The following is a 27,539-nucleotide window of genomic DNA, read 5'->3' on the forward strand; positions in this document are numbered from 1 at the left end:
AGCTGCCGTGGCTGGCCCAGATTTATGGCCTTGTTATTACTGTGTTTTGGAGTTTTACAGCCCTGCGCTCCCTGGAGAATCCAAGTGCTTTCTCTAGGACATATCAGTCAGACGGGGAGGAAACATCCAGAACTCTGGGAACATCCTGTGTCGCCGCGGCTCCCGGCCCCAGGTACGGGCCTTTGTTTGCCGCGGGGGGAGGAGGAAACTGATAAAGGGCAGGGCTGGGGGAGGGCGGCGCGGCACCTCGGTGCCCCGGTTTGTGCACCATGACACATGTCCCCAGCTTCCTGAGCAAAACAGGCATCCCGCGGCCTCTGATGTGCAGCCAGAGCTCCCGCGAAGCGCGCGGAGCCCCTCTTAATGAGCCTCCCGCCCGCCAGGGCAGACTGCTGACTCCGCAAGGAGCCGACCAGCTCGCCAGTGGGGTCCAGCGGGCTTTGCCCTCCTGGAAACAAGGCCCCATTGTCCCGCTCCGCCCTCCCCTGCCGCCCACCCGCTCCCAGAATCCTCTGGGCTGTGGTTCTGCCTGCAGCTGAGGCCTCAGTTCCCAGGGGCCAGGGCAGGAGGGAGAGCAGGAGTGGAGAGGAGGCGGCCGGCTGCAGCTGAGCCTCCTACCAAAGGCACGTTCTGTGAATAACAGTCGATGACTACAGGGCACACAAGTCCCCACGGTAAAGGGTAGGGCTGCTGGGGCGGCTCAGCGCTCTTTCTAGAACACTCCATAGTGTGGGATAAATCTCAATGAGCATCTAGCCGTTTTTTAATAAGAAAACGATATCCAACTTTGCTTTCGGTGGAGAGCGTAGCTTAGAAGGGTGACGCCGGGTGCGTGGAGACGTGTAGCAGGACCCAGCAGGAGCCCACTTGACCTGCATCCTTGGAGGGGGTGTCAGCCAGCTGTGGAAGCCTCTCGTCCCCGGGGAGGGAGGAGCGGTCCTGGTGGAGACCTGCCCTGGGGCTGTGTCCCCCACAGCACTCACGGAGGGTGCTGGGCTGAGTGGCCCCGGGAAGGCAAGGAGCCCCAGCTGGGAAGGCCGGGCAGAGCCCTCAGGCCCAGCGCACACCGTCTGGGCAAGAGGCAAGGGGATCCCTGGTGACGGATGCCAGGCCTCAGGGAGAGACCACAGCCAGGTCCTTGTGCTCAATCCACAGGCCCCACAGCCACAGGCTCAGCCCCATGGTGGGCACTAGATGACAGGGACAGAGCCACCAGGGTCCCCACTCAGCCTCACAGGCCCAGAGGAGAGGCCACTGGCAGCTGCTTCCCAGACACAAACCCAGCATCCTCCCCCTAGAAACAGATGGGACCTGACCTCCTGGCCACTCCCCTCTGACCACCCAACTCCAGGCCCTCCGAACCTGTCCAGGCAGCTGCAAGGCCCGGCCTCTGCTTTCAAGTACAGTCTCCGGTGTCCCGAGGGCCACCGCTGCTAAGGACACTCTGTTGCGCACACGTGGAGGCCCCTGCAGTGCTGGCACAATGGGGCCCTTCGTGACTCTGGCGCTCAGGGGAGAAGGTGCCCCTTGGGGACAGGCTCCTGTCCAACCAGGAATGAACCGGAGCCCGGCACCATGGCAAAGTGCCACATGCAAGCTGGGTTCCACTGAGGTAGGAGCCTCCCCTGTGACAGCCACTGCAGACCCAGGATGTGTGTCCAGTGGTGAGTGCCCGGTCCCCCGAGCAGGGACACAACTCGACACCACTGCTTCCTCTGGCTCGAGCACCCACAGCTTCCCGCACAGGGACTGGCCTTGTCCCCTTCCTGCGAGAGGGAGGCTGAGGCAGCACCTGATCCTGCTCACAGGCCTTGTGGCTGCTGTTCCTCCTTCCTGGACTGCTTTTCCATGTGGTCATCGCACAGCGGCCAGCGTCAGGCATGCAAAGAGCTGACAGCCCTGGGCTGGGGGAAGGAGCCTGGCTGTCCTGGAGCTACCCCGAGTGGAGGGCCCCGGGGGAGATGTCCGAGTCCACTTGCCCCATGGCCCAGCCTCGAGCCGGTCCCACCCAGATGCTGGGAGAAAGGGACCTTGACCTGACCCTGGTCCAGCTCCAGCCCACACAGCCTGTCCGGCCCAGAGGGGGCGGCACCTCCCAGAGGGCGGCTGGCACAGGGAGACAGCTTCCTTCCCCAGCGAGACGCTCCGCTCTGAGGAGGGCGGCGGGCGCCAGCAGACCTCCCTGAGGAGATGGTGCCCAGGAGTCTCTCAGGAGCATCCAGTGGGCGGCCACCTTCCCAGGTCAGGACACACGGTGGCAGGGCTTCGGGAGACTGGGACCGAGGGTGGGCTGCTGACGATCAGGGGCGGGAAGCAGTGGCCCATTCCTGCTGGGTCCACAAGGCCTTCTGAGGAGAAGGAAGGGAGGGAGGGACGGAGGGAAGTGAGGCTGGGGGTCCACAGGTGCTGGGGATGCTGGGCCAGTGGCCTGGTCAGCCGTCCTCTGCATGGGGCCTGCCCAGCCACGACTCTGCTTGCTGGGGGTGTAGGAAGGGCTGGGAAGGTGCCCCGAGGCGGGCCTGTGTGCCCATGTGGCGTCCAGGCTCTGCCATGTCCAGGAAGCTGGACATGCCCCAGCCCCACCTGGCACATGCCCGATGGGGTCCACAGTCAGACAGACATGGTTCTGAGGCTCAGGGGGCAGCCAAGCCCTGTGACCCTGACCCTCTCTCTCCCTAGGCACTGGACAAGTTGACTAACATGCTCCCTCCTCTGGAGGAAGGCCTGCACCCTACACACCTGAACGGCCCAGCCAGTACCAAGGCCACCTCCAACCCTGACCGTGTTGAAGCACTGGGGCTGTTCGCAGGGTCCCCTGGGGAGGAGTGTGACCAGGTGTGACGGGCTTCACGGAGGCTTTGCTCCCAGGTGGTCTGGCCCCACCTGGCCTGGCTGGGTCACCTCCCCAGCCCTACCTGGGCCCAGGGCTTCCGCCCCTTCCTCGTACTCCTTGGCGGACTCGGGGAAGGTTTTCTCAGGTTGGCTGGACAGCGGCTGAGGCCTCTGATGGAGGGTCCTGCCCAGCCGCTAACCCACCGCCCACCGCCCACCGCCCACCGCCTGCTGAGAAGCCTCTGGAAGTGGGTGTGGAACCCCTTCCCTCTGCCGTGAGCCCTGCCCAGCAGACACTGCACGCCAGCAGGGCAGGGCAGGAGGACAAGCCAGCAGGACCAGGGACAAGACAACACAGGGCCAGGAGTGTCCAGGGCCAGGAGTCCCGGAAATGAGGGCCGTGTTGACATGTTGGTGGAAGTGCGGACCCCGGCGTGACGAGGCTTTTTGGATTTTCACGAATGCTCCACATACCCAGGGAGACTCGCACCCCCTGCCTGGCCCTTCTACGGCTTTTCGCCACCTGAACATCCTCGTGACGTGCCCACCAACAGGGATCACGTGGCATGGGGGCCACCTCCCTCCTGCCCAGGGTTGAGAGCATCCTTCCCACGGGCCTTCCTGGGGCGCCCTGGGGCCCTGGGCTGGGGACCCCGCGCTGCCCGTTGATCAGCCCTGGGCTCTGTTCAAGCATCTGTGAAAACCGCAGCTGAGACTGGCCTCGGGAGAGCGCCTCCCTCCCGCAGGGGAGGGGCGAAGTGTGCCAGTCCTTCCTGCCGCTCACAGGAGGGCCCACGGGGCTGACCTGGGGACAGGGCTGCTTCAGGGTCCAGCTGGCCTGCTCAGAGGCCGGCTCCTGCCCAGGACTGGAAGGGCCAGGAGATGAGCAGGAGGGAGAGGGAAGGCTCTGGCCTGGGGCACGTGGACAGTGCCTGGAGGGAGCAGAGCTGGGGGACACGCTGGACACAGCCTTGACATTCAGGCTGGCCCCGCCCAGCCCCACTGCAGCCATGGGACAGGGACCCTGATGCTTTCAGGGTCCAACTTCCCAGGCCACTATGGGAGTGCCGGGGGCCCGTCCTGGCACCCCAGCCCGAGCGCCCCAATCTAGGTAGGGTGAGCTTCTGGTCAGGCCTTGTTGGTCCTGCCCAGACCCACCCAGTGGGCATCGCCACATGGTGTAGGGAAAGGGCCTTGAAATGTGCGAGTGTGCAAAGCATGGCAGGACCGTCCGCCAGACCTCGGGGCCTTTGCACCTGCCAGCCCCTCAGCCGGCATCGCTTTCTGCAGGTCTTCCCTCGGCCGCCTCCTTTCCTGTTAACTCAGATGTCATCTACTCTTACAAGCTCCCGATCACACACTCCGGAGCACGTGGCCCTGACGTCACCCCCCTGGGCATGCAGGTACACACACTCTCGTGTACCACCTGTGCACACAGACTCACTGCACATGCTCCCTTGCACACACATGTGTACCCCACAAAGGCCACGTGTGCACAATACGAACAGCCAGGGTGAGAAGGCCCTGGGAGCAGGGTCGCGGGACCCTCTGTGGACACAGGCCACAGCTGTGAGGCCAGTCACCAGCACCAGGCCACCCCTGTGCCGTGCACTATGCCGGGTGGAGACCTCATTCCACCCTCAGGGCTGCCCATGAGCGGGCACTGCTGTCACCACCCACAGTCCTAGGGGGACGGACACCCAGGGAGGGTGAGTGAATGAGCCAAGGTCACAGCTCTGAGCGGGGAGTGACCAGCTTGGCAGGTGATGGCCTGGACACCAGGCGAGGCTTGGACCTTCTACCCTCAGCCCTGTGGGTAGCCATCGTTAGACAGGTCGGACCCCATGCCGACACCCCCGGCCACGGCAGAGCCAGGTTTTGTAGTGGCAGATCCAGTTTGGGGGCTCCCTGTGCAAGGGCCCGAGGCCTGGGGCTCACTGATGTCACAGTGGAGCAGCATCCTCCTCCCTCTGCCCCCCGCCCTCGGGGGTCCTGAAGCCTGGGGGGACAGCCAGCCGCCGGGGGTGACGCGGGGACTGGACATCCGGCCGCTCCCAGGCTGTCTGCTGACTGTGCAGTGGGGACGTGGGTCTCACGACTGAGCCAGCCCCACCTTCTGGTCAGGACCCCCAGCGGTCTTAGGAGTCTCCCGCCATGGGCAGCCCCCGGGCCCCACGGCCACCACCTGTCATCCCTCACGCCGTCCAGCTCCTCCTTCCCCTCAGCCTGCAATGTCCACTTCAGCCTTTCTTCCCACCCTAGGAGAGGAGAAGCACCCCAGCACCGTGTTCTCGGGTGCCCCACACTCTCCCTGGACCTGAAGCTGCAAACCCAGCTCAGCCCTCCGAGTTGTCACCCTGGGCTGGCCCCGGCTCCCTGCCTCGGAGTCCCTGATGCTTCACGGACAGAGCCCACAGCTGCTCCAAACAACCCGGCCGCCATTCCCACCCACCACTCAGAGGGCACACAGCCAGCCAGTCTGACCCTGAGACGGCCAGGCCTCCATGAGCCTGCTGCCAGGAAGCTCCCCTGCAGGACAGGAGGCAGAGGACACTGAGGGACCCTGCTGTCTCACTGCGCCCTCCACACCGGCCTTTCTCAGGGGCCAGAGCTGTAGGAACACGGTGTGAGCACATGCAGGACTGGCCGGGACCTGCCCCTGGCCTCCTGCTGTCCCTCCACTGCTCGTGCTCTGGGCCTGCAGAGTGTCGCCCCAACCTCGTCCTCCGTCCTTCAGCACTAAGGCTGCACTGGGTGAGGACCGAGGTGCAGAGAGATCTCTCCTTGGGGCCCTCACGGAGCTCTGCAGACGCCACCCCTCCACCTGTGCTGCCGCCCAGCCTGCCCGGGCCTGGGGGCCAGACCGCCCTGCCCCTCTCCCACACCCCACCCCATGCTCACAGGCTGGTGCTGGGCTCAGTCAAAACTGGTGCAGAAAACTTACAAGTGGGCACGAGCCCTGTGCAAGGACACCTGAGTGTCACAGGCATCATGAAATAGCATCATCAGAAGATGTGTGTGTGAGCATGTGTGTGCATGTGTCACACCCGTATCCACGTGCACAGGCCTCGCTGAGCAGCTAGAGCAGGGCTCTGGAGACCATGGCCTCCACCCCCTCTGCTGCTTCCCGCTGGTGACCGTGGCAGGCCACCTGCCCTCTCTGCCCCCTGGCCTGCAAAGGCAAGGTGGTGACGCCACACACGTGGTCTCCCAGGTGCACCTGAAAGGACAGACAAAGGGGAGCCTCCCACTGGCCAGGGACGCGCGTCCAACACTGTCACTGAAGGTGTCCCCACTTTACAAAGCTCGAGACATCTGACACGCTCTTTGGTTTTCAATGGAACACAGCGAGGGCTCCTTGGCGAGGGGCAGGGTCTACCGCCAGGATGCCCGAGAAGGTCCGTGGGCACAGCGGTGAGCGTGGTGCCTCTGCTGCGGCACCCGCACCACAGTGGGCGTCCCGAGACCTGCTTCCTCCTAGCTTGTCCCCACAGAGCCACGGGCTCTGTGTTCAGCTCCCAGGGACCGTCCCAGCAGCCCACCACAAATCCCAGCACCTCTCCCCTTGCCCAGTGAGTGAAAGAGGCCAGAGGGGGGAGGTGACACCCTTGTCCCCCAATAGGAGGTGGCAGGGCCCGATGCAAGTCAGCACCCAGCCCAGGCTCCGGCCACTCTCTACGGCCTTGCTTCCCCTCACAGTCTCCTTGGATAGTTGGGGATCCCGCGGCTCCTGCTCCTTGTGAGATGCAGAAACCCAGGCTCCAGGATGCGCAGACGGGGGAGCCCCAGGCCACCTGGAGCCCCCAGGCCACCGGCAGCTCGCAGTCAGCCCAGGTGGCTCCATACAGACCTGTCCCCACCCCCGCAGGCCGGCTCCAGAAGGGGGGTTTCTCCGGCCAGCCGGGGCTTGTGCACTGCCCCTGGCTGCTCCCAGCAGGTTCCCCGCCTGCCCTGTCCCTGCTCCTGGCCCTGGGCCCACAGCACAGCTCCTGGCCCTTCCCAGACTTGGTGGGGAGGGTTGAAAGATGCCTGCGCTTCTGGCAGAGCCCCAGTGGGGTCCTCAGCAGCCCCCAGTCTGGCCAGTGCTGAGGCGATTAGTGGGCATGACGGCGGCCAGCTGCTCGCTCGGTCCGGAGACAGAGCAAAGCTGCTCCGTTACACTCCTGGACGATCCCCTGCGTTCTGCTCTGGAATCACCAGGACAGCCAAACCCCAGGAATCTCTGTCTGCTCGAAGGGATCAAATCCACCATGTCGCTGCCCACGCTTGGGTCCTGGAAAGTCTCTTGGACACGGTTTAGGCCGCAGCTTCTGGATTTGATTACGAAGAAATCAGCTCCCCATCTGAACCCTCCTCTCCACACTGGGCTGCTGGAATGTGCGTCTGGCCGACTCTCAGCAGCTCAGGTGTTTCTTGAAGCCACCGGGCTGACCAGCACCCACCTGGATAGTGCAGGAAGAGAGACGCAGGACCTGCCAGGGCCCCAGATTGTCACAACCAGATGACTTACAGCAAGAGAGTGCACGCTCCAGTCTGGAGCCCCGAAGTCCCAAGTCAAGCTGCAGGCAGCCACGCTCCCTCCAGAGGCTCCGCGAGGCTCCTGCCCGCACCTTCCAGCTCCTGGCGGCTCCTGGTGGCTCCAGGTGTCCTTTGGCTTGTGGCCACAGCGCTCCTGCCTCTGTCTCTGTCTTTACCCGGCTTCTCTCTGAACCCCTTCTAAGGATGCCGTCTTTGGGTCCAAAGCCTGCCAGGTCCCCCAGGACAATCACCGAGGTCCTGGATGTAGTCGTCTGTGCAGGGACCCCCCACATGAGAAGCTGGAGGGGAGACCTGAGGGGCGAGCCCCCACCCTGGACACGTAGCATGCCCCCGCCCCCCGCACTCCCTGCAGGAGCAGGCAGGGCCCTCGCCACCCACGACCCTGAGCACTGGCTGCGCTCTGGGCCCTGGTAAAGCGCCTCCCCGGCCCTGGAATCGGGCACCTGCTCCTTGTAATTCTCCAAGAGGCTGGAGCACAGGCTCACCCAGGGTCACCTGGCCAGCAGGTGGCCAAGCTGGGCTTGCTCCAGTGTGGCCAACTCTGAATGCTGGCCACATCACCCACTAGAGGTCACCCACCTGAGCTGAGCTGAGCTGGGCTCGCCAAGCAGCCCTGGCTCTCAGCCACATCTGTCCCAGGAATGCCTAGTTATGTCTGTCCTAGAGCCACCAAGAGGCCTGGGCCCGCTGCCGCTGACCCTCCTACTCTCTGTCCTCAAGCAGATGGGTGACACGGGTGGATGGGGTGGGTGGAGGCCTCAGCCCCGCACTGAGTCAGAGCTCAGTGTGTGGCAGCCACTGTGACCCTCAGTCCCCTCCAAGGTGCCCGAGCTCTCTGGCGCCAGCGTCCCCTCTCCACCCAGCTGCTCTCTAGGACCTCTCTGGTTTTCAGTGATGCACGTAGTGGGTGGTTGGGGGATGAGGACGGTGGCTTTGCCTCATGAGCAGCTGCACATGGGGACAGGCTGGGAAGTCCACTGCTGAGCGGCGCGGGGCTCTGATGGCCTGCCAGGGGTGATAGCCAGGCCTGTTTGCTTTGCCTTATCTGGGTGTCCTGCACCAACCTCCCTGTGGAGGTTATCAGTCGGCAGCGGCCGTGGCCTTTCCCACGCCACCATCTGTGCCCACGACCGAGGCCCCTCCCAGCAGAGCCCGTCTTCCAGAGTCGCTCCATCAGCTCTTGGCCGAGGGCTGCAGAGCTGCTCTCCAAGGAGGGGTCCGAGGTGGCGAGCAGGAGGGACCCCCGGACACCTCCTCCAGCTGACGGCACACAGAAGCCCCTGGGTCCCAGCTGGCCAGCCAGCAGCAGAGTGCCCGGGACCTGATCAACGGGCACTCACTCTCACGCCCGCTGGGCTCCGGGTGCAGGAGCCGAGGCCCAGGTGGGGCGAGCAGGTCCTGGAGGCTCCCAGGCACCTGCTCCGGCCTCTGCAGCTCTGGGTGGCCGCCGTTTTGTGTCCCTTGACTTGAAGACCACGACTTGGATCTCTGCCTTCTCCGCATGGCTCCTCCCTGGGCACCATGTCCAGATGGCCCCTTTCCCTAGAGTCACAGTCACACCTATTAGGGCCACACTATTGACCTGGTCTTACCTTGGTCACGTCCACAAGGACCCACAGCACAGACCGACGGTCACGGCTCCCACAGCTCCAAGCTCTGCCCCACCCTGGTCAACGAAGCAGCTTGTCAGGGGAGGCCGGATCCCAGCAGGAAAACAGGAGGGGGCCCAGGCACCCAGCGGTCCCTGTCCTCTGGAAGACCCCTCCCTCCTGGTCCACAGCATGCCCACATCTGCCAGGTGGAGTACAGTCAGAGGCTGGGCCCAGGCTGACCTGGGCCCTCAGGGTCCTGAACTGGTGCCCACGTTCCTGTGCTTGGTTTTGGCCTCACAACCCCGAAGGGTGCCTGGACCATGCTCCTCCCGGAGGAACCCGAGGCTCAGAGAGAGATCAGCTGGTCAACGAAGCCCAGCTGGCCGGGGTGGCGAGGCATCCAAAGAAAGTGCATTGGCACCGCAGCCTGAGGGCCCCACAGCACCACCCGGGAAAAGCCAGAGACCTGTGCCCCTTGGTGCAGACGGTGAGGGACACACTTCTGGGGGTCAGAAGCTCCCAGGGACTCTCAGGAGCAGCTCCGCCGAGGAGCATGCGCCTAGTTCGATTCCAGCTCTCACTTGCTCGCTGTGTGGCTGGGGCAAGTCTCCTGACCTCTCTGCGCCTCCGTTTCCTCCTCTGAAAACTGGGCATGAAAATAGCACCAGTCGCTGAGCTTGTCCTGGGAAATGAAGTGGAAGGAGCCAGGCTCCCCTGGGCCTGGAGAAGCGCAGTGCTCACCCTTGAGAGCAGCTTGCGGCTCTGGCCGAGGTCGGCTCAGTGGCCCTGAGCTGCTCTACCCTAATTTATGTCCACGGTGAGCCCCTGTCCCCGTCCCTGCCGCAGACCATGACATCTTACTCTCAAAGCCTGTCAGAGCCACTAGAAAGGCGATAAATCTCCGGCCTTTGCCACCCTCCCCCTCCTCCCCGTAGAGACCACGCTGTCAGAAACGGGTCCGGCCTGTGAAACTGAACCCACCCCGGCACGCCCCGAGAAAGTGGCGGCATCTGCAGCCGCCATCGCCTTATCTGATGGGAAACCAATACCCGCCTTTCCCCCGCCCCAGGCTCTGGGGAGAGTTTTGCAGGAGGAGCTTGGCCTTGATCTAATCGGGGTTCGCCCCCCAGGACGGGCAAACGTCCACAGAGGGGCCAGGTGGAGCCACAGCCGCCCGGAGGAGAATCAGGGGGACAGAAGGAGAGTCACAGACCCCCGACCCCGCCACCAGCTCCCGCTCTGGATCTGTCTTGCCACAGGTTTGGGGCAATGACGACAGTCCTCTCTTATTCTCCGGGAAAGGACATTACTGACTTATAGAAAGAACAGCCCAAGGGTGGATCTGGGACTTCAGGGGTGGCTTGGGGTCTTCAGGGGTGGCTTGCCCCAGAGTTCAAATAATACCTCCAGAAACTGACTCCCCGGGGCCACTGGGCCCCATCTAGGCTCTGCTTGGACCTCATGTGGTCAGAGGTGCTGCCGCAGGTCCCGGCACCACATGACTCCAGCTCTCCGTGCAGCAGGGAAAGGTGAAAGTCTGTCCCAGCCAGAACCCCCAGGTGGCTGCACTGGTCTGGCTCGAACCTGCACCTGGCCAGGTGAAAGGTCTTTGCTGGACTCAGGCCTCCAAGTTCTGCTGGCCCCAGAGAACTTGGACTCAAAGGGGTCACACAGGGAGTCAACGCCAGCTCAGGCGCCTGGGCGTTGGGAAAGGGAGGCAGACCTCAGAGCGGGCCGAAAGGTAGCAGCCGCAGCTCCTCCCACACGGCCGGCTGGGGCTGCTGGGCACTGCAAGGTGAGTGTCCCCGGGACCCAGCTCACAGTACGTCCCGTCCAGGCAGGCTGCAGGCCCGGCAGGCGCAGCCACTGGGAAGTGCACCTGAGCGTCCCGCCTCTGTTGCAGGAGAGCACCACACACCCCACCCAGCTCGCGGCAGAGCCTGAGGTCCAGGAGTCGGCAGCCCGCTGCCTGGGGCTCCTCCCTGCACCCCCAGCCCCACCGCCCGTGGTCCTGCCTTTGCTTCTGCACCTGGTCCCCGTGGCCCCACCTTTCCCTGTGGACACTCTGCCTGCACCAGGCCCCGCAGGGTCACCCAGGACGACCGCGGATCCTTCACTCACCACACGGCGAGGACCCTGTCCCAGTAAGGCCACGGAGACGGGTGGCAGGGGTTGGCACAGATACCCGGGGGGCACTTTTGGCCACACGTCAGGGAGGAGATAACGGCTCTGCAGACGGGCGCAGACCTTGTCTGTACAGACAGAGCCACTGCTGCCGGGGACAAGCCCTAGTCCATGGAGCTCCTGCAAGGACCTTTGACCCCACCAACGAGTGACAGCGAGCCCCGGCCCACTGAGGCCACCATGCCCCGGCTGCTCCTCGGAGCTCCCACCCACTTCCCCGGGGGGGGGGGGCTTCTGTGGACCCGGGTACTCCACGAGGAAGCTAAGATTCAGCTGTCCCTAAAGGCCGCGTGTAGGGGATGCGGCGCCCCCACGGCTCCCCGTGCACCCTGGGTCCCTGTCGGGAAGCCATGGCTGGAAGGCACACCAGCCTGAGCCTTGTGCTCTCCAGCCTGGCGCTCGGGCTCCCCGAGGCACCCGCGGCCCTCCAGTGAGCACGCGAGCTTGGGGCCTGGCCCGGGGCGCAGTGGAGAGGAGGGACACTCTCTCTGCCTCCGGGGACTCAGAATCTCGAAATAGAAGGTGCCCAGTGAGACCCAGGTAACCTGCTAGACGTGACTTCAACACCGCAGCGGTGGCTTCAGGGGTGCAGACGGGTGGCTTCTGTGCCACAGCTGGGGGGGCGTCTACGTCATCGACAGACAGATGGCTTCTAGAACAGGCGTCCGTCTCCCCAGGCTGGAGGCTGAAGTCCTGGCCAGCCTGGCCATCATGGCCAGGTTCTATAGAGGGCTTTTCCCGCTGTGTCCTCACAGGAGCCCTCTGTGCACAGCCACCTTCTTGTAGGGCACTGATGCCACTGTGGGCCCACCCGTGACTCATCCAGGCCCCGCTGTCCCAGGGCACCACCTCCAATGCCCCCATGTTGGGAGGTCAGGCCAGCAGCACATGGATCCGTGGGGCTGCCAACACCCACAGGAAATGGGTCAGCACCACAGCATTAGCACAAACCCGTGACCGTGCAGACGAGAGGAAACGTCAGTGTTTGTAGGGCAAGGGTCGCGACACTGGAGCCATGCATCCGGCCACTTAGGTTGGCGAAATGAAACTTGCAACCGGCCTGGTGTCCGAACACACCTCGGGTGGCTTCTCCATCAAGAGGACTCTCTCAGATGTTCCCTGGGTGCTGCCAAGCGGCGGACACCCTTGCCCGTGACCCCTCGGGACTCCCAGAGGACGAAGCCCAGGGGTGAATCACCGGGAGCCTGGGACGCCCAGCTGCAGTCTCGTTTGTGAGCACCCCAGCTGCCTGGTGATTGACAGGCGGACACGCGGTCCAATCCATCACGAGGCCGGAGCACGGAGACAGGTCTGTGCAGAGCTGAAACAGATGTCAGCGCGGGAGGGTGTTGAAGGGGACGTGGAGGGCCAGCGGCCCGTGTCCTGTCCATGTTCCAGACGGCCGCTGACCCTGGTTGCTCTCCTTAAATACGTAACTACATGCTCGAGTGTTCTGGCATCCGGATGCCTATGGTAAACCAATTCCCAATTTTTCAGAAAAATGAAACATGCACTCTTTCCTCCTTGGTACGTTGGCATCATCTGCCATGGGGCTAAAGGTCACTCTCAGCAAGCCTTGGTTTCATCACTTTTAAGTCACAAAGAAGACCCTGGCCCGGACACCAAACAATCAGCCCTCTGTTCGCCGGGCATCAAGAAACAGGTCTGAAGCCCTTCCAGAGACTTCGACCCCATGTTGATTGACATTAAGGCAAGCTCTGAGTTTGGGAGTGAAGCATGTCACACGGACATTCCCCAGCTTCTCCTGAGGGATTCCCGGCTGAGGACGCTGGACAGTCCTGGGCCGAACAGAGAGCCAGACCTAAACGCCTGTCCGCGGTGTGAATGAGGACGCCAGGCCACACGGCTCGGGCTATCCAGCTGGGGAGACCTGGACGGCTGTGGGGGTGGCTTTCAAGGTTGACCCTAGACCGGACGCTTGGGATCTCCTGGAAACCTGACCACTCTGTGGTGAGAGGTCAGTCCCGCCCAGCTCCAGGGATCTCCGACTCCGGGCATCTGTGTTCCCAACTCTCTCTCTGTCACTTGGACCACACCCGGGTGGGTGACTCCGAAGCCAATCCAGGACTGTGAGCAGCCACCAGGGGCTCAGGGGGTCCTAACCACAGGGCAGGAAAAGGACCCTGGAGGCCCTGGGCCATCAGCAGTGACCTTAGCAGCCCTTCCTCAGAGACTGGCCAAGACGTAGCGGCTGAACAGTTAAAGTCCTGCCCGTGCCCTGGCCTGGCCTCTGCAGAGCGGGCCACGTGGGAGCCCTAACACGGCAACGAGCTAAAGGTCAGCTCACCCAGAGCCCTGTCCCCAGGTCCAGGGGCAAGTGCTGATGAGAGAACGGGACACAGTCCCAGAGACACAGGACGAGGTCAGGTGAAGTCGGGGTGGAGACGGGGGAAGTGGCCACAGCCAAGGACCCCTGGAGCCACGGGAAGCTGGAGGGGCCAGGAAAGAGCCTCCCCGAGCCTTTGGAGGAGGCACAGCCTGCCTCGCCCACCCCCGCCTCCAGGTCGCGAGCATCCATTTCTGCTTGAAAAAGCCACCCGTGTTCTGGGGCCACGGCAGCCTCAGAACATGGACCCAACTAACAGGTCACCCCCAGGCCCACCGGGCACCCCTTGTTTAAGGACAGGAGAAATTTCCACTTTGAAAGGGGGAAGCTTTGGCATGGCCCACCTTCTCCAAACACCAGAACCGGCCCTGCTCCTACACAGAGACCAGGAATGAGGAGCCCCGCTGGCCCCGGCTGGCCCCGGCTGGGAGGGATGCACGTCCCCAGAGGCCCCGAAGCTGCAAACAGTCCTCAACGGTTGGTCAGCGTCGGCCTCGCCATCCCTGCAGGAAGCCAGTCTGCAATCCTGGGTGCTGCCCCAAGCCAAGGCACCCAGGTGCTGACCCTGCGCACAGCCGGGCCTGCTCTGGAGACTCGCACCCTGCAGGTGCCCTCCCGCCACACGCCTGTCCCTAGTCCCAGCCAACTGCAGAGGGTTCCAGATGCCAGACATGTTCGCCACTGTCACCAAGGGGCGAAGGTCCTCTAGGGCCTGAGTCCTCCACTCCACCTGACGGGCGTGGGCGCCAGCCAAGTCCACGGCCCCATGCCCACCAAGGGGCAGAAGCAGCACGGTGCCATGGCCGAGAGCCTGCGCCAGCCCCACCAGCTGAGCGGGCACACAACCCCCGCCACGGACTAGAGGCTGGGGCGCCATGAGGGTGGGCTGGGGCTGTGTGAGGGTGGACTGGGGCACCATGAGGGTGGGGCAAGATCTCCCCTCCTTGGAGCTGAGTCTCTCGTCTTCAGAAGGGGACGATGACCCCCCTGTTGTGGGCATGGAGGGACAGCATGCTTGACACTCCAGAGGAGAAGCAGTGGGTGGGATAACACTTGAACTTCCTTCTGTCTCTCGTCTCCCGTGGCCAGTTGTTTGGCGACTTCTGGGCAGTTTGGACTAAAACCATGAGGCCTTTGGAGTCCAGTGGAAGCAGCAAGTAGGCGGGTTGGAGAGGGGCCTGTGGCTGTGACCCTGCTGGGACACGCGTCCTGTCCACTGCGCGGGCAGGGCCAAGGGGCAGGAACACCTCTGGAGATAGCAGGGGAGGGGCAGGAGAGCAGGTAGCGTCCCTGGGGCTGGGGGGGAGCTAGAGGAGAGAGGCCAGGTCCCTGAGGCTGGGGACGGACGGGCAGGAGAGAGCGCGAGGTCCCCTGGGCTCCAGGTGCGCAGCGCTGCTCGGTGCCTCGGCCTTCTCCACGCAGGCCTGTCCCCCCCTCGGTGCCCACCAGTCGAGCCCGAGCCCCTGATGCGTACTTCAGAGCCCTGGCTTCCCTGCTCGCTCGCCAGCTCACCCTCACCATGGCCACCCCGCCCCACCTCGACCCCACTGTCCCTTGTCCCAGTGCAGGCCAGGCACTGGCCTTCAGCTCAGACCCCCTTCCCAGGAACCTTGTCACCTCCTCTCTGCGTGCCCAGAGCCCCACCTTGATCCCCCTGCAGCCCCAGGGCTCAGGTCAGTGCCTGGCACACAGTAGGTGCGCAGCAAGTGAATGGGATGAGTTGATTCAAGCGGCACCTGAGCTCCTCAGGAGGCACACGGCGGCCGCAGGCCCCGCGCTGAGGAGCCAGGTGTTCTCCCCCTCTCTCCCCAGCCCTCCCCCCTGGATTCCCTAAGTTCCTGTTATGCGTGAGGGACATTTCAAAGTGTGACAGAAAATTGTTTTCAGAATAGAATGCAAGACTTCTGAAGCAAGGGGTGTGAAGGAAAAGCGTCGATTCTGATGACATTTAGACAGAAAAACAAGGACCAGGCGTCTCGGCTTTGACTTTGGAGCCAGAGTGAGTTTGTTCAAGGTGGGCTCGGGGGTGGAGCCGAAGGGGGACCCAGCGCCCGACATCAAGCAGGAGGTGTCTCTGGGAGTTCAGGAGGACCTCAAGGCCACATGGGCCACGGTGACAATCAGCAGCTGGTGATAACCACCGTCCCCGGCCTGGGAGCCCTGCCAGGCACCGAGGCTAAGTGGGGGAGCTGACTCGGCCGACCCAGGGTCCCTCGGGCACAGTGGTCAGGACGTAAGGATACGTCCATTGCCTTGGAGATGGTGGCCACCTTTGCCTCAGAGCAGGCGCCAGCCACCATGGCTACAAGCTGGAGCCCAGAGAACTTTCTGGAGGACTCGAGGGGGGCTGCATGCCCTTGGCCCCCAGGGAGATGGACCCCAGTTCTTCTTCCCTGGAGTCGGGCTGGACCAGTAGGACGCTGCAAGTCTCCAAGGCCAGCCCTGCGAGGCCTCACATCTGCTCCCAGGCCTCCAGGCAGCTGGGGGAACCCCGCAGCCGTCCAGGGGGCCAGCGGAAGAGGCCTCGGGACTGTGCAGGTGGAGGCTGGCTGAGGCCAGGACTCCAGGCTGGTGAGAGGCTTGTCACCACCCAGTGTCCCCGTCTACCCCACAGACCTTCAGGGGTAGTAAGTGGTCGCTCGGCAAACCACTCTGTGGGGACAGCAGGACAGTCCTGGACTCAGGAGGGAGCAAGTCCCAGGGGCCTTCAGTGCCACTAACTCCAACAGCAAATCGGCAGGTGGAAAAGGCCATGCCCATGGCTTGAGCCAGTGCCAATCCGTTCCCAAAAGTCAGCTGACCTCAAAGTCGGGTGACGGTCCTCACAAGGGTGTCACGGGCTCCATGTTGAAGGGTGCCGCTGCGGCAGGCAAGTGTCGGCAGGCTGACCTGGGCCAAGCTGGGGCCCAGAGCGGGACGGGGGACATGGCGCCCAGGGCTCTCAGGACAGGGTGACGGGCCCACCTTTCTGGGCATCTGTCCCAGGCAGCATGGTCAGTGTTCACCTCTGGAATCAGACTTCCCCAACACTGCCCATGACCAGAGAGAACGTAGGCATATCGCACGGCCACTGGAGCCTCCGCTTTTACATCTGAGGACAAGATGTCCTGCTGACCAGAATTCACCAAGGCCCTCCACAGTGGTCCTGACAAGTCAGTCCTCTCTGCAAGGGGTTTCAGGTGGAGGTTGAGGGTAGAGGCTGAAGTAGAGGTTGGGAATAGAAGCTGAGGGTGGAGATTCTGGGTAGAGGCTGAGGAGGAGGCTGGGAGTAGAGGCTGGGGTTGAGGCTGAGGTGGAGGCTCAGGACTCAGTGATACCCCGTTTGACAGCCCCCCACCTTTGTAGTAGATGGGTTCTCCCTCCCACCATGGTCCTCCCCTCTGGGTGGTCATGCAAACCGAATGGCCAACACACACTGTTACCAGTCTACGCAGAATGGTTCTCCCCCACAGCCTCCATCCTAGGCTCACTACTTGCTGGACAAGCTGCCCTGACTCCTGACCAGTCCACTTGCCCGTGAGCAGGAGAGCTGGAGGCTGACGTCAGCTTACAAACCCTCAGCTGTCGACCTCCGTCACTGGTGGAGAAGTCAAGGCACAAGGACCCCAAGTGGTCAGCTCCTGGTCACGGGGCTGCGAGCGCAGAGCCAGGGTCCTGGCCGGACAGTCTGGCTCCAGGCTCTGTCACCAGGGCCGTGCAGTGGGGATGGGGGACGCACACCCACCCGGGACCTCCATCGTGACAGCAGGTCCTCAATCATCTGGCGACAGACGGATGGGGACGTCGCTGGAAACAGAATCCATCTCTTTTACAACCGTCCTGACGTGTTTATGGATCCCAGGTTGTGGGCAGGGGCGGGGCGGGGGTCTTCCGGCCACCCCTGCCCCCGTCCGGGCCAAGTCCATCCCCTGCAGGAGAAGGAGGGAAATCACCCATTTTGAATGGTCTCTGCCCAGACCCTGTGGACTTTCAGACGTGGCCCAGAATCCGAGACAGAGGGCAGGGTGAGAGGTCTCTGCCTGGACGCTGGCTGCCCAGGGGCCTGGGCTTGGCCTGGGCGCCTGCCTCCACCTACCAGCTCCTGCTGGGTCCCGTTCCCAGGCACGGCTGGCAGGGCGCCCTGTGGGGAAGGAAGCCCTGGATACTGACCCCTCCGGCAGCCCAGAGGCCTGGTGTCTGGGGCCAGGCCACCCCCGTGTTATCCAGGGAGGTACTAATGTCCAGCACACACTGGGCTCTGGGGCGAGACCCAGGAAACTCCAGTCCCTGATCCTCGGCACACAACCTCCCCAGGCACAGGACGGAGGCCCAGAGGCAGCGAGGAGCTTCTTCCAGCCCAGGAGGGACCTGAACTTAGAGTCCAGGTACACCAGAGGGGAAGGAAGCCGCGGGGCACCACAGGCTGGCCTCCACAAGCCCAGGCCTCGACCACCGGGCCCGACCGTCCCCAGGTGCTGCATGGGCACAGCCCTGCAGGATCACGGACCTGCCCACCCACTAGAGGAGGGGCCTGGAGGACACCCTGGGGCCTGGAGCTACCCCATGGTCCCCAGGGGAACTGGTCAGAGTGTCAGAGACCTGGGCAGCAGCGGCTCTGAGACAACTAGCTGACCGGAGAGGGAGCCCCCCGCGTGCAGAGGCAAAGCCTGCGACTGCCACACAGGCTCTGATGGCGGGGACCACCCATTAGCTACAGGTCGCTTGGGCAATAAATGGCCCAGGGCAGAAAGTCCCTCCCTGGGGTGCGGCTGGGGGCAGGAGGCCGTCTGCCCTGGCCCTGGCCTGCAGGCTCCTGGGAGTCTCTTGAAGCAGGAGCGCGATGGCGAGGAGGGCAGCTGGCAGCACGGCCGGCCACCCGCTCTCCAGGTGTGGAGGTGCTGGCCCCGCTGCCCACACCCACCTCGTGGCCTCAGCACACAGCCCCCTCCAGTGGCCGTGCCCTTCCCTGAGGGGTGGCTGGAGGCCGTGTCCCTGTGGACCACTTGTAGCTCCAAGGTGGCCCCAGACAGCCACCAACGAGGACACCCCCGGCCCTGGCCCCAGAACGCTGCTTCTCCAGCAGCCCGGGGCCCACCTGGGCAGAGAGCGCCTGGCCAGGGTGGCTCTGCCGCATGCTCTAGTTTCAGGAAGTGTCCACACTTGACGGCAGAGATGGCCTCCACTGCCTCTGCACAGCTGGACGCTGCACCCGCAGGAAACAGAAGAGGAGCTCACTGGACGGCGGGCCCCGGGGGGATCGCTGCTGCTGGCCACCGTCCCTGACACTGCGCTGGGGAGCCAGCCGGGGACACTGGAGAGACGCCACAGCACGGGCCCAGCCACGTCCAGCTCTGGGCTGGCCACTTCCCCGAGGGGCAGCACTGCCGAGCTCACAGGGGAGGGTCTGACTCGGGGTCATTTTCAGAGTTTTAAAAACAGAGCGTCCCCCTTTCCTTTCCGCTGCTGACCAGCCCTGGCTGACTGGCGGGAGCAGGACCCTGCCCCGAGGCCGTTTCGATCAAGTCTCAGGGAAAAGGTGACTCTGTCAAAACCCAGGCGGCAGGTGGCGGGCGGCTCACAGGCTGCTGGCCCGAGGCCTCCCCTGGCCTCCTTGAACTTTTGAACTTGGGCTCTGCTGAGGAGGTTGGGCCTGGAGCCGGACCCTCCCGGGCCTCCCTCTGCAGGCTGGCCTCCGCAAGACCCGGGCCTCGACCCTCACGGGCCAGACCCACCAACGAAGCGGGTGGCTTGGTCCTGGGGGCACACTCGGGCGCCCTCCCGCCAAGCTCAGCCTCCCCTTGCCCCCTGTGCCACGTAGCTGGCAGCGCACCTGTCCAGGGAGCGCCTCTGCCCAGAGGGCAGCTTCAGAGTCCGCAGGACGGGTCTGTGAGCAGGCGTGGCCCTCATTCCACCCCAGAGAGGAGGACTGAGGAGCCCCTGGGGGACGGGACCCCTGTGCGGGCACCCCGTCCCTGAGACGCCATTCCACACCTGGAAACTGGGAGGGAGGCCGATGCCCAGGCTGGCCGGGCTCGCTGGGCCCTGGGAGTCCAGGCCAAGATCTAGACCGGCCCAGGAGAGGCCGGGCCTTAGCTGTAGGAATTAGCTCACTGAGCCGTGGCCACCCGCGGGGTGGTCCACTTTACAGAGAGGACACTGAAGCCCAGAGAGAGCACGTGGCTTGCCCAGGGTCACCGAGTGAAGAACCTGACCCCTGCGCAGCAGGCCTCTGAAGCCGGGCTCCCACCCCACCCGCACGTGGGGACAGAGGCCGGGTGCCTCCACCCGTTCCCGGCACCTGGCCATCGCCCACCCACTGCTTCGGGACCAGTGGGGCGGAGTGACGATGGCCACACTGGGCACCTCCCTTCAGATCACATCCTCAGCCCCAGCCCTCTCTGCGTGCCTGCGGAGCCGGGCCCTGGGACGCCACCCTGCGGGGACCCCTGCCTGACTGGGGTCCTGCCATTCCCAGGGCTCCCACTCGCAGCCGAGAAGGAAGCTCCGAGGAAGGCTGGCCTGTCCCCTCCTTCTCCAGGCCCTGCCGCCCCGAGGCCTCGCCCGTCCGTCACCTCGTGGGAGAAGAGCTGCAGAGGGCCTGGTCACTGTGACCCTGGGCAGGGCCGGAGCCTCACTCTGCACTGACAGCCGCTTCCCCTCCCGGGGCACAGGGAGGCCGTCGGAGGGTCACACACTTGCAGGCTCCAGGGGCCCGGGCCACGCGTCCTCCTTGAACCTGAGAGTGGGCGCTGGCGTGGAGAGGGGTCTGCAGATGTGGCGGGCGGCAGTTGTTCTGGATTAAGGTGGCCCTGGACAGGCGCAGGGAGACACCAGGGAGGCCACGGGAAGGCAGAGCCGGAGGACCCTGAGCCCGGGGGCTGGAGGGACAGGAGGGAGCCTCGCCTGGAGCCTCTGCAGGGAGCGCAGCCCGCCACCCGCCCGCCCGCCTTCTGCCTGGGGGCTGAGGGTAAAGTCCCCTTAGCCCTCGCCCACGCGCAGGAGGCTGCGACGGCCGGGGGGCACCCGCACTCTGAGGCGCCCATCAGGGCGGCTCCCAGGCCTCCTGGTCATGGTGGCTGCCAGGTCCCCTCTGTCCCCCCCGGGTCTGGGCTGTGGCAACTCCCACAGGCCCCTCTCCCTGCACCAGCCACAGCTGTCCAGCTGCCCAGGCAGGAGCCTTGAGAGAATAGTGTCCCCAGGTCAGCAGGGCAGGGACAGCCTGCCCAATGTTTGGGGAGTGGGACCTTGTTCACCCCTCAAACCCAAACGCAGATGTGCAGGGTCAGGGGCCGGCGCTAATTAACGTAGGAAGGCCGCATACACTTGACCGGACCGCGAGGTCACAGGGAAGCCTAGAGACGCCCTGCGCTATTTTTAGCCTTGAGGGTCTCACGAGGGGCCAAGGCTCCAGGGCGGCTGGGCTGGCCAGGGAGGGCGGCTGAGCTGGCCAGGGAGGGTGGCTTGGTGGGGGACAGGGAGGCGAGGAGGAGGGAGGGGCAGGCGCCAGCCCCCGCAGGCCACGCCAGGCCCGGCTGAGCCGTCCAGGTGAGGACTCCGCGGGCAGCTGGGCTGTCCCCAGCCAGTGACGGCTGGGGCCCAGAGCCGGGGAAACCGAGGCACGGACTGGCTCACGAGGCTCAGACTCAGCCTGGGAACGAGGACCAGGGTGGGAAGCAGCAGTCCCCACGGACCCCACACCACAGGTGGCCAGTGGGGAAAGGACCGGAGGCCGAGGCGCAGAGCCCCCGGTCCCAGCCCTCCCCTGCCTGTGGCCTCTGGGTGAGGGTTTGGCACTTGGCACTGCCACCACCCAGCTGTAAAACAGGGTGACGTGAGACGGCCCCAACCAGAGGGCAGCCAGCACCCGGTGGCCTCTCGGTCGCCCTGACCACCCAACCTGGTGCTGGCATGGGCCAGTTATGGAGGTGGGGGACAGACACTGTGACCATGGTGCCCAAGGATGTTCCAAAGACAGGGTGGCCCCTGGGGCAGCCGCAGGGTGAGTTTAGAGGAAGGCAGCAGAGGTCAGCTCTGGCTGGACATCCCGGCTGGACTGGGGCGGTGCAGGTGGAGCTCCTGTTACAGGAGACGGGCTTTCCCGCGACTCCCAAGGGCCCTTGTGGGTCAGTGGTCATTCGGCCCAATCAGCTGGTGGAGGAGGGTGGCCTCTGGGGCACCTGGGCAGCGCCCGCCCCCACGGCCTCCTTCTCTAGCTGGGGCAGCTCTCGCCGCGCTCCTCGTCCTCCCGCGGCCCCATCTTTGAAGCCTCTTGAACCTATAATCAGAGACGAACTGGGCAGCGTGCGACAAGTCCCTTCAGCTCTCCTTCCAGGGCCCTGCCCAGGTGGACAAGGTGGGAAGGCCAGGAGAGCCCGCACCCTGAGGCAGGGCCGCAGGCACCTTCTGTGCACCGCTAGACTGCTTAATGCCCTGGCTGGAAAAGCACGTGGGCCGAGGCCGATACACAGGTGTCATGGCTGCCTCGCGCATTCTGCCCTCTACACACGTCTCCCCCTTGCCTCTGTGAGCAGTGCACAACCTGCGCAACCCCACATAGCACCCCGTTTCTAGAGATATTAGGTAAAATACAAATGCAAAGATACACATCCATAAAGATGGTTTGTTTCTTTCCACTTTCTAAATGTTTTTCTATAGTGAAGAGACTTGGGGAATACACCAGGCCCATAGCAAGAGCACACCAAGAGCTTGATATGTGTTAATTCTGTTAATATGCACGATGATCCTACATGGTCAGCGTTATGATAACCTCCATTTTCCACATGAGAGCTCGAGGCCCTGCGACGGCAGGTAACTCGGCCAGGCTGGCTGCTCCCAGCTGCCCGTGCAGCCCCAAAGCTTCCTCGCCTCACTGTTGCAGGTAGGATCCCTTCGCGATGCCACCTTCGCACCATGTCACTTAGCCCACTCTCTTGGAGAGAGCTCCTCTGGCCTTGTTCACGGAGGCTCAAGACCAGGCCGTGGGAGAAGGAGCCCAGGCCCTCAGCCCCTTCCTAGGGTGGGGAGGCGCCACCTCCGTCCTCCTGCCGGGGGAGGGACGGCGTCCACCAGCCGATGCTGGCGGCTCCTGCGCGGGCAGAAGTGGCTGCAGCCCCGGGGGTGAGGGCCAGGGGACAGGCCTCAGGCCGAGAGCAGGCGATGGTTCCCCAGAGCCTCGCCTCCTAGCCTCGATGGGGTGCGCCCCGCCAAGCTTCAAAGACAAACCCAGTCCCACTGTAGCTCCCCAGCGGGGCCCACTGCCCTTGCCTGTAGCCCTCTGCGCCCACCCTGCTCTCCTGGGTTTCAAGAACTTCAGACGGTGTCTGTCCTCCCTCTCCTGAGGCCCCACTTTTGAGACTCCTCAGTGGCCCGAGGGAGAACGGGAAGGGCCAGAAACCCAGCCGGGCAGGCCTGGCGAGCAGAGGCAGATGCCCCGCTCTAGGAACAGGAAGGACAGCCGAGGTGTTCGCCCCAAAATCTCAGATGGGAGAAAGTGAGACCCAGGAGGCCACTGGTCGACGGGAGGTGGACCGCGAGTCGGTGCTCCACCAGGACCACGAGCCCCACTAAGCCCCACCTGCAGCCCTGGCCTCACGGGAAGAGAGCAGGGGCCTTGGAGCAGGGGGTCCCCTCCCCGCCTGAATCACGGAAATGCCGACAGGTGGGACCGGCAAGAAGACGACGTGAAGAGTCAGGGCCACGTGCCTCCGAGTCTGGTCTACGGGGAGCCGAGGGCAGCACGGAGGTGAAGGACCCGCTGCCACTGGCTGGACAGGCACCCAGCCTCAGGGCCATCCTCCAGAGGGACCAGGGGTGGAGCCGTCCAGGCCCCGCCGCCACCTGGGAGAAGAGCTGCAGGGTCCAGTCCAGGGACGCCACATCCCGGCTTCCGCTCCGGTCCCAGGCTCAGGGCCACAGTCCAGGCTCCGAGGAGCCCTGCCCTGAGGAACCAGTCCAGGTCGCTCACACGAAGCAGTTCTCAGCCGGGGTGGACCTCGCGGTTCTTTTCGACAGACCTGGGAGATGAGGTCATGACGGAGGTCAACAGAGGTGTGCAAGCAGGACAGAGACCCCGTCAGCTGTAACAGGGGCGTGGGCAGCAGGAGGGAGGGGCACAGAGACCTGCAGCCCAGCTCACGCCCACCGGCTGCACGGCTGACTTGGCCATGGCAGAGGGCCGTGCCATGCAGTCCTGGGGCCCCTGCACGTGGACACCTGGCCTCCAGCACAGCTCGCAGGGCCCCTCTGCCCTGGGTGTCTGCGGTGCCACGCGGACTGCGGGCCCCAACCTCCCATCATGGTTTGGAAGTTGAGTTGATGTTGACCGAGGAGGGCAAGAGGCTGGTCCCTGGGCTGGCCATGCTGAAGTCCACTTCTCAAGTGGCCCTGGTGGGATGCAGCCCAGCCCTCCCGCAGTGACCTCGGTCCTGCCGCCTGCCCTCCACCTGCTGGCCCTGTCACCCCCCAGCCGTGGGCGAGTCTGCCCAGAAAGACTTCCATTATCCCTGGGTTTGGGGGATTGGAAACCAAGGTTCAGAGAAGAGTGCTTTTCCCTCTGATCTGGGCGACTCCCACTGGAAACGGGCTAGGAAGTAAGAACTGGCAGGACCCGGCAGCCGCGAGATGTTGGGGGCTCCAGGGTGGGCACGCTCCAAGAAGGCTTCCCGGAGGAGGGGCCTCTGGAACACAGGAGCCACGAGTCAAGTGTAGGCAGGGAGCTGCCCATCACCGCTGCTAGGTGTGTCCCAACCCAGAGGAAGCACCTGTGTCCGCTGCGCCGTAGCCCAGGCCGCCAGCTTGACTCTGGCCCCCAGGGGCTTTGCCTGGAGTCCCCAGGTGCCACTGTGACTCCACGCTGCAGGAGGCAGGGGTGGCTTCCGTGGTGCAGACCAGTGGAGGAGACCTCAGCGCCTGAGGGCAAGCCTCAAGCAGGCACTGCCTGGCCCATGGCGCCCTGTGGACAGCCACACTGGAAGGCCCACCCCACCTGGGCGTCCTCTAGATGTGTGTCACACACAGGAAGTCTGAATGATGCAGGGTCACTCCAGCTGCCCGGGGAACCTTGTCCAGCCAGCAGGGTCCAGCCCTCTGGGGCGCCCAGCACACATTCTCTGTTGATGGCGTCGGCGCCCCTCACCCTGGCCTGCTGTGTGGACGTGGGTGTGAGTGCAGCTCCGTCTCACTGGACAAGCGCCCACCTGGCCATCTTCACAGCCCCCACACGACCAGCTACAGAGCATGAGGTCACCTCCTCCCAGACGGCAGTGTCAATCAGTCCTTTTCCAAAGGCCGGCTTCGCTGTCCAAAGGCAAGACGGGGACATGCAGCGGGCAGGCTGGGTGCAGGAGTGGCCGCCAGGAGCAGGTTGGCTAGTGGGTAGGCGGGCCCGCGAGCCAGCGCCAGGGAGCAGGCCTTTGAACTGTCCCCGCAGGGCTGTCACAGAGGCCTGATGAGCCACCCAGCACAAACCCCGCAGAGCGGGCACGTGGACTCCATTAGTCGGCTGCACTCCTGCCCGCCGCAGCTCCCGCGCCCAAGGAACCTGAGCGAGGGAGTCGCGGGGTTGATTTTCCTAAATGGATTTTAGTCAGGCGAGTCGGGGCCTCTCTGGAGTGTGTGGAGCTGACAGCCCTCCCGCCAGCCTCGATTGGTCCCTGGGGTGGTGACAACGCTCCCACCTTGGAGTGAGGACCCTCCCAGGTCTAGGGAGCAAAGCCTGCAGCTGGGGCCAGGGCCAGCCAGAGGCGGGGGCTGGGGCCTGGGGCCTCTGGTCCCACTGCCCCCCTGGGACCTCAGCCGCTCCTGGGCATCCCCACGCCCAGCTCCCCTCGGTGGCTGTCCCAAGGGCCACGTGAGTGGCACAGAGTGAAGAGTGACAGCAGCCCCTGGCATGCAGCCAGCGTCCGGCAGACCTCTGTCCGCTGGGAGGGAAGAAAAGCCAGCGACCTGGGCCGGGCGCAGTGGCCATGCTGCCACACCCCCTTGGAGGCTGAGGCAGGGAGCAAGGTCCAGGCCGGCCTCAGCAGCTTAGGAGACCCCACCTCAAACTCAGAGCCAAACTAGCTGGGGCTACAGCGAGGGGGCACCCCAAGCTCCACGCCCAGCACCAAGCAGGAAGGGAGCGAGCGGCAGCTGCCCTGGGTTCCAGGTGTGCCAGGCACCGGGTTCTTCCAGGCCTCCACCGCCTCCTCTTGAGGTTCTAGAGGCTGCAGTGCGGGTGCCCACCCAGCCTCCGTGCTCGAGGCCCAGTGTAGGCCCCAGGCTGAGGGCGCTCCTGAGACTCCCACGTGAAGAGGCTGCCTGCGGACTCCCCGGCCTGGGAGCTGCGGCCCTGTTCTGATCCAGGAGCCGCACTAGGGAAGGAGGGGTGGGCCAGGCCTCACCAGCTGTGTTGGGGTCACTGGGGCCGAGCTCTGGGGACCTCAGTGCTGTGTGGGGTCACTGTGGCCGAGCTCTAGGGACCTCAGTGCTGTGTGGGGGTCACTGGGGCCGAGCTCTGGGGACCTCAGTGCTGTGTGGGGTCACTGGGGCCGAGCTCTGGGGACCTCAGTGCTGTGTGGGGTCACTGGGGCCGAGCTCTGGGGACCTCAGTGCTGTGTGGGGTCACTGGGGCCGAGCTCTGGGGACCTCAGTGCTGTGTGGGGTCACTGGGGCCGAGCTCTGGGGACCTCAGTGCTGTGGGTGCTGCGACTCGCCCCACTCTCAGGCTGCACCCCACGTGCCCTGAGTCCCCTCCCCGCCGGGCTGTGGTGTCTAAGGACCAGTGATGGCCCTCAGTTTCCCAGTGTTTCCACCCAAAGCAGAGCAAGCAGAGGGCAATGTCGCTCGTGGAGCTGGCTCAGACAGTGGGCACTGAGTCCACTGCAGGGGCATTGAGCTCAACTCAGGGGAGGCGTCTGGAGTCCCCAGCAGCAAGCCCGGAGGCTCACATCACAGGGGCGGTACTGGCCGGGAAGTGGCCCCGGGAGGCCACGCTCAGAGCGGGAAGTGAGCTGGAGAAAAGGAAAGCCCAGGAGGAGGAGTCCTACCAAGAAGTGTTCAGAGGGCAGCTGGCACTTTGGGGGCGGGAGTGCACATTGCCTGTGCTCACACTCACGGCGTGAGCACAGACTGATTCTCACACTCACGGCGTGAGCACAGACTGATTGATTCTCACACTCATGGAGTGAGCACAGACTGATTGATTCTCACACTCACGGAGTGAGCACAGACTGATTCTCACACTCACGGCGTGAGCACAGACTGATTGATTCTCACACTCACGGAGTGAGCACAGACTGATTCTCACACTCACGGCGTGAGCACAGACTGATTCTCACACTCACGGCGTGAGCACAGACTGATTGATTCTCACACTCACGAAGTGAGCACAGACTGATTCTCACACTCACGGCGTGAGCACAGACTGATTCTCACACTCACGGCGTGAGCACAGACTGATTGATTCTCACACTCACGGAGTGAGCACAGACTGATTCTCACACTCACGGCGTGAGCACAGACTGATTCTCACACTCACGGAGTGAGCACAGACTGATTGATTCTCACAGTGCTGAGGTCAGAAACCCGCCCAGGTCTCCCGGGCTGACAGCAAGGTGTGGCTGGCTCCTGGGGGCTCAGGAGGACCTGTCTCTTGTCTCCAGCTCCTGGAAGGGCCTGTGGCCCTGGGCTGGTGGCCTCTCTGACTCTCCTCTGCCTCGCCCTTCCACTCCCAAGGACCCCCATGATGGCACCAGTTCCATTGGCTGGTCCAACACAACCCCTCTGTGCAAGGGTCAGCTGATCGGCAGCTTTGATTCAATCCGCAACCTTAATTTGCCACATTCAGGAAGAGACAGGTTTCAGGGTTGGGACCTCGACGTTTGTGGGTGGTGACTTCCCACCACACCAAGAAGAGCCTGTGGCTCAGAATGTGCTGTCCAGAGGAGACCGGGCAGCACATTCATGGCCAAGGGCCACTGGACACCGGTGACGCTCCCCCCTGGCCATACCATGCCTGCCAGCCCAGCCAGCTTCGGCTGCTGGAGGATGGCCACAGGCAGAGCGTCCCATGGACACTGGACAGAGGC

General features: G+C 64.2%; 1 long non-coding RNA gene across 2 annotated transcripts; it reads left to right on the top strand.

Annotated features, from left to right (window-relative positions):
* The first annotated feature begins 9,466 nt into the window (after positions 1-9,466).
* On the top strand, positions 9,467-22,072 carry LOC124086798 (uncharacterized). 2 transcript variants are annotated; one of them, XR_006849923.2, is made up of 3 exons: positions 9,467-10,758; positions 10,867-16,646; positions 16,947-22,072. It is a non-coding gene; the product is annotated as an uncharacterized LOC124086798 (long non-coding RNA). The 2 variants fall into 2 exon arrangements; XR_006849922.2 differs by having other exon boundaries at positions 10,867-11,107; positions 11,903-22,072.
* Positions 22,073-27,539: the final 5,467 nt, after the last annotated feature.

Source organism: Marmota monax, unplaced genomic scaffold (assembly GCF_021218885.2).
Source record: "Marmota monax isolate L192 unplaced genomic scaffold, Marmota_monax_Labrador192_F-V1.1 WCK01_AAM20220418_F8-fsc00024, whole genome shotgun sequence".
In the NCBI taxonomy this organism is placed as follows: Eukaryota; Metazoa; Chordata; class Mammalia; order Rodentia; family Sciuridae; genus Marmota; species Marmota monax.